General features: G+C 49.4%; 1 pseudogene; it reads right to left on the reverse strand.

Moving 5' to 3' along the window:
- Positions 1-6,055: 6,055 nt before the first annotated feature.
- On the reverse strand, positions 6,056-6,758 carry LOC147724491 (proteasome subunit beta type-4 pseudogene; annotated as a pseudogene).
- Between the last annotated feature and the right edge of the window lie 264 nt (positions 6,759-7,022).

Here is a 7,022-nt window from a genome sequence, read left to right on the forward strand (position 1 = left end):
AACTCGTACTTCTATCATATCTGATATCTGATGTTTGGGAACCATATTATCTGAACGGGAAAGGTCTCTGGGGCAGAAGCTATTCTATACTGACTATGGATGCGTGTATGAGCGCCTGAGTGTCTGCATGAGAAGCGTGGGGCATGGGGCCTTCCATGGGAGCATGGTAACAGAGGCTATGAATTACTTGCACTGAGACAGGACGGCCCTTTGGCTCTGTAGCTGAGGGGGATGTTTACTGAAGCTAGTAGGCAGGAATGTATTCTCGAGGAGCGGAACAGATAACCCGAAGGTTATAGTCAGTCTTGGCAGGCAGCAGGCTGAGCTGAGCTCGGTGGGCCGCGCTGGGAGTAAGTCAGAGTTCACGGATACAGAGGCAGCCTGGGCTGAGGCTTTCAGAGTCAGAAGCCAGAAAAGAGGCTCGATGGCAGAAATTCAGGGCCTACTTTGCCAGAGCAGAAAAACGTGTAAGGTACACTACAAAAAGACGTTGGCATAGCATACTTAGGAACGGGCTATTTAACCCATTCTCGGTGGGTCTGAAAAAGGACATGTTGACGTTGGACGCAAATGTATTTGCGTCTTCATAGCTGGCACAGGAGGGAAGTTACATGCACTTTAAGCTGGTACATGGAGACGGTGGGGTACGCGCTAGGGAACACAACTTGACCATAAAATTTATATTTCCTCAGGATGAGGGGGATTCCTCCTCCAACTCCGTTGGTGCGATCCCTGCGGGTAATCTTGTAGCCTTCCGGGATGGCTATAGCGATGTCGGGTGCTGAGGCGGGGTTCAGCCAGGTCTCCGTCAGGAAGACAACATCTGGAAAGGTAGAGTCGAGCAGGTCCCAGAGTTCAACGGCGTATTTGCAGGCGGAAAGGGTGTTGAGGAGGATGCATCTGAGGGAGTTTGGTTCTTTCCTGGGCGGTGGTTTGGCGGGGCGGATGCTGGTGAAGCTGCAGTTCCTGTAGGTGAAGGGTCCTTGGGTGCGCTCCGGGGTGGCCCGATAGCAGGTGTGTTCTCATCCGGAGTTAAGTGCGTGGAGTGTGCTGGCATCGTAGCGGAGTCGGGTGTCGTGGGGCTCGCAGGGGCCAGGTGTTCTGGCACTGGGCGTGGTCCAGACGCGGACAGGCACAGACAGGCTTGCCTTAGGCGCGTCTGCTGCGTGCAGCCGTGCAGCGGCCGCCATATCAGGTGAGGTGGGAGGGAGGAGCAGCTTGGAGGCGGGCGGCGAATGGGCAAGGAGGGGGGCGTGTGGCAGGGGAGGCAGCGGCAGGGAAAAAACGTCAGGAAGACGATCGCAACGAAAAAGTAAACAGTGAAAGGGGTTAGGAGGAAGAAATAAAAAAATGGTGAGAATACAGGCAGATATAGAAAACAGCAGCCAATGAAAAAAGCAGGCACAACAACAAAAAAACGAGCACAGAATATATAGAAGCAGATAAAGCAGTCACAGCAAGGTCAGCAGCAGCGGCAAACTCACAACAGCAGCCGGCTGGAGCACGAGCACACAGTGGTGCTGTGCGGCGTAAGGAGCGGCCTACCCTGGAACAGGGTCAAGGGTCACCCAAGAGCAGCTTCAGTAAAGACAAGGTTTGTTGATAGATTTTATACTGATTGACAGGCTAAGAGGAGCACGAAGGAGGACTTAAGCCACTATTTTTATACATGGATCTGCAATTGGTTAAAAAGTATCCGTCCTGCATAATGAATTTCCATTGCAGCTTTTGTGCAAGCGTCATTACAACTCGGAAGTGATCACCCAGCTGCACAGGACCTGGCACTCATGCTGTTCTGTTTGTGGTTCATGCTGTCACCAGTGGTGAATGGGACGCTTAGACAGTCTAACATGAGAAAGGTGTGTCAGCAAACAGAACAGGCCATCAGAATGGACTTGTCAGTGTTGAGACGCGTGTTTGGCTGAGAGACGGGAACACTTCAACGGTCAACAGTCGCCTCTGAGTTGAGAGGTGAGATGTGTGCTAATCAGTCACGTACACATAATGTAAATTTTCTTTATCTGAGTTCATTGCGGAGGCTGAATCAGCTGGCCTAGTACCCTGTCCCCATCAACAGTTAGCATTGCTGCTCCCTGACGTCTCTGTGAGCTCACCCATCTGTTAGTGCAGAATATGAGCTGCTGAGAGGAAGCATTGACGGGTTCTGAGCCCTCCCCTGGCACCCTATCCAACTGCAAGGTTGTTTAAGGTTGAGACCTCATTTCGCATGCAGAAAAGGCCTTTAATTAAAGTAAGAGGTGGTTGAGAAATAATTCTCTGCCCACCCGCAGAACTCCACAGAATTGCATGTACTTTCCAGTGAATCCACGGAATTCTGAGGCTTGAAAGTCCACAAACTTTTTAACAAAAGGGAGGAACCGAAATGGAATTTGTTTAATGGGGTCCAGTGTACAAGTCCAAACAACTAGTAGCACATAAGAGGGTACAAAGTTCCCCGGGAAAGTAAAAGGCCGTGTGAGTGTAGTGAAGAGCAAAAAAGAAGGGGGGAATTCCCTTTTTGGAACTAAAACCCTCACACACCCAGTAAACTAGGTGTCATGCTTCATCATATGGGTTCTGCTCCTCGTCATACTGGCGCTACAATGTCTGACGGGCTCCCAAAACCGGGGCTCTTTATCGGAGATCTTTTGTTCCAGCCATATGGTGCATGCGTGTGAGAGGGCAGGGAAAGTGTAGTTGTGAAGTGAATGTGGATAAAAAAGGTGGGTCAGTCCACAATGTACTTTATTAGCGTGGTTGACTCCATTGGTTAAAAGGGGTGGGAGGGGAAATATATGCCAAGAAGGTCCAGAGCAAGATATCTACTACCCTCAGGTCAGGTCAACATGTTTCTTGCCTTAATGGCAATTCTTCAGGACCTAGGTGTTTGGTACTACACAGTGAGAAATAATAATAAATTACAACCTTATTGAATAGGTCTGTGGATGGGCAGGCCAATTGGTCCTGCTTTAGTAAAGCGACCTAGAGGAAATAAAAAAAAAGCAACAGAGGATCGTGGTAAGTGCAATGCTCTGTTGGAAACTAGTTCGCAAATGCTTTATATTATACACACACACAGAAATGTTTAAAAGCATAACGAAAAACAGTGGGTTTTTTAGAATCAAACTACCCTTAGTTATGCAGAGACAATCTCAATTAAGAGTGAGAATAAAAACGCTGCGAACGAAGGAACAGAGGAACAAATGGCTCAGTGCTTACCCTGGGAAGTTCCCTAAGGTGCCCCGCAGACTGCTCCCGTGGGACCGGCAATAAGGGTATGAGACCTGTGGGAGAGAAAGATGCCGAGCAGGGGGCATGTTTACAAAACCGGAGACAACTAGTGGCATGTGTTGTCAAACCGTTATAGTGGAGCCCATCTGGCTCATCAGTGACAGCTCAAGTAAGTAGCTAACTCTCCTCGAGCCCAAAGTCTGCATAGTGTAAAGATCAAAATTGCCTATTAGACAACACACGGCAACCGAGGCCGTCTGTTCCCACGAGGAAACGCCAACCCACAAGGCTGCACACTGCCCGTATACCGCCCCCGCTGGAGAACCTGCGGAGGGATGGGAGTGAGGCCGTGCCACGCAAGTAGATCGGCGGCATCCGTCAGTGAAAAACGAACGAGCCTCACATAGACCGTGCTATCCGGGAAGCAAGTGTCTTCCACGCCACCGCCGACAAAGGGTAAAACGAGGCGAAGCTCACCACAAACTATCAAATGCCAACGACGTGGTTCTGGGCGTCGCTCAAAGTGTAGACACCTAATCTGCTTACCTCAGGCGGCGCGCGGTCCAAACGAGTAAACCTACACCCACGAGCAGCGGCTGGTCAGGGCGCGGAGCAGCTGGTGGCGAGCCCGGTAGAGAGCCCGGGTTTAAGAGCCATCGCTAGTCCGCCGAGTCAGTGTTGTCGGGGGCGTGGCGTCTCTCGTCGGGGACCACGCATGCGCCGGTCCTGGTACACAATGTGAACACTACATCGATGTTGAGCCAGAGAAACAAACGGGTCAATGCGGCAACCATCTTGGGAGCGAAAACTATCAAAGATAGTGCAGGTGGATAATGAAACTGGAATAGATGTCCTGGAAGGGGTTGGCCAAATGGTTAATGATGTAGACTAAAGAGTGTTATCATACATCCCAGCTGGAACAGAGGGCGGTAGCCTTGTGGTAGGTCTCGGCGGTGTGCCAAGAGGCACCTCGCAGAGGTATACCAATCATCAGCGATGACAGCAGTGGGGAGACAATGAGTCTCAGATTTAAAAGGTGGGCACAATTGAGAGTAATGGCATTTTCAAAGTAAGAAAAGGATGGCAAAATTTATAGTAATGGCATTCTCAAAATAGAGTTGTGGCGACTGTTAGGTCAGTGTATGGGAATGTTGACGTGGTATGTGTCTCAATGAGAAGTGCCGATAGGTGGAATAATCTAAGTTAATTACCAGTGGGACAGGTAGTCTATTCGAAATCATGAAACCCACATAGAGAATTGTGCAGTCAGGTGGTCTATTCGTAATCAGTAAACCCAGATGGTGAATTGTGCAGTCAGCATAGTGGATGGGAGTCCACACTGCGGGAGATAAAGGGGGGGGGTTTCAATAGGTCAGTGCCCTCAAGAAATGTACAGAAATCTACTGCCCTCTGTTCCGGCTGGGATGTATGATAACACTCTTTAGTCATTAACCATTTGGCCAACCCCTTCCTGGACATCTATTCCAGTTTCATTATCCACATGCACTATATTTGATAGTTTTCGCTCCCAAGATGGCCGCCGCATTGACCCGTTTGTTTCTCTGGCTCAACATCGATGTAGTGTTCACATTGTGTACCTGGACCGGCGCATGCGCGGTCCCAGACGAGAGACGCCACGCCCCCGACAACACTGACTCGGCGGACTAGCGATGGCTCTTAAACCCGGGCTCTCTAGCGGGCTCGCCACCAGCTGCTCTGCGTCCTGACCAGGCGCTGCTCGTGGGGGTAGGTTTACTCGGCTTGGACCGCGCTCCGCCTGCGGTAAGCAGATGGGGTGTCTACACTTTGAGCGACGCCCAGAACCACATCATTGGCATTTGTTAGTTTGTGGTGAGCTTCGCCTCGTTTTACCCTTTGTCGGCGGTGGCTTGGAAGACACTTGCTTCCCGGATAGGACGGTCTATGTGATGCTCGTCCGTTTTTCACTGACGGATGCCGCCGATCTACTTGCGTGGCACGGCCTCACTCCCATCCCTCCGCAGGTTCTCCAGCGGGGGCGGGATACGGGCAGGGTGCAGCCTTGTGGGTTGGTGTTTCCTCGTGGGAACAGACGGCCTTGGTTGCCGCGTGTTGTCTAATAGGCAATTTTGATCTTTACACTATACAGACTTTGGGCTCGAGGAGAGTTAGCTACTTACTTGAGCTGTCACTGATGAGCCAGATGGGCTCCACTATAACGGTTTGACAACACATGCCACTAGTTGTCTCCGGTTTTCTAAACATGCCCCCTGCTCGGCATCTTTCTCTCCCACAGGTACCATACCCTTATTGCCGGTCCCACGGGAGCAGTTTGCGGGGCACCTTAGGGAACTTCCCAGGGTAAGCACTGAGCCCTTTGTTCCTCTGTTCCTTCGTTTGCAGCATTTTTATTCTCACTCTTAATTGAGATTGTCTCTGCATAACTAATGGTAGTTTGATTCTAAAAAACCCTCTGTTTTTGGTTATGCTTTTAAACATTGTGGACTGACCCACCTTTTTTATCCACATTCACTTCACAACTACACTTTCCCTGCCCTCTCACACGCATGCACCATATGGCTGGAACAAAAGATCTCCGATGAAGAGCCCCCTTTACGGGTGCCCATCAGACATTGCAGTGCCAGTCTGATGAGGAGCAGAACCCATATGATGAAGCATGACACCTAGTTTACTGGGTGTGTGAGGGTTTTCGTTCCTTTTTTTTTTTTTTTTTTTTTTTTTTAAATACAATCAGGTTGTGGATGGTTTATTTTCATTAACAAGATCCTCACTCACATACCATACATACATACGCCCCAATAAAATACAAAATAACAGGGACGAGTGTAATAGAAACAGAAGTATTACTTTAATAAGAGCAAAGAAATTATAGCCTGAGAACAAGACGCTTGTCTCTTCACGAGTTATTCAAATCCACTGACCATGTGAGCGATATCCCAGTTAGTTTCTGTACTGAGTGGTCCCTCTATCTCGACTCCGCTGTCCGTTACTGTTGCAATTTCATATCTGTTGTAGGAGCGAGCATCTCTGTAGTACAGAACCTTCATGCAGCGGTCTATCAAGTGGCGGGCCTCGTCTTTTGTTAGCAGGGGTTTCTTTTCCACAACTTCCCTCATCAATGGCTGTGCCAGATAGGCACCAAATCCGGTTGCAATGGTAGGGGATTCATAAGCAACACCTAACTTGTCCACGTAACCAAGGAAGCTTTCGCCATTGTAAAAGCCACCAATGACAATTGTGTTCCAGAGTGGGTTCATCCGGCTCCTGCGGTTGTACATGACCCTGGTCAGCCAGGCGTGTTTCGTTCCAACAAGGGAATTTCCCCCTTCTTTTTTGCTCTTCACTACACTCACACGGCCTTTTACTTTCCCGGGGAACTTTTTACCCTCTTTTGTGCTACTAGTCCACGAACTTTGCCCAGGCCTACTCTTGACCCCTGTGCCATGTAAAGAGCCACTGCCAAAACATACCGAGCACTCAAAGAGAGCACAAGATATGGAGCATCCAATTAGAAACACTTTGTCCATGTACCATTTGTCCTCTAATTGGAAGCTCAGTAGGTGAAAGTCGGTAGGGTGTGCAGGCAACAAATGGAAAGCTAACTTAATGTCGCTCCTGCCCCATAACTGCCCCCTGTCCAACTGTTTCCATAAGAGCTCCTGCCACATCCACTGAGAAGTATGGGCCTGATACTTGTTCAGCTGGTTTGAAATCATTGATTGACTGTCCTTCAAGCAACAAAAGAAATTGAATCAATCAAAACTGTCTCTGCTCTTTCTTGGGCACTACCC

The sequence above is a fragment of the Lissotriton vulgaris genome, chromosome 4_1 (assembly GCF_964263255.1).
Source record: "Lissotriton vulgaris chromosome 4_1, aLisVul1.2, whole genome shotgun sequence".
NCBI classification, from domain to species: domain Eukaryota; kingdom Metazoa; phylum Chordata; class Amphibia; order Caudata; family Salamandridae; genus Lissotriton; species Lissotriton vulgaris.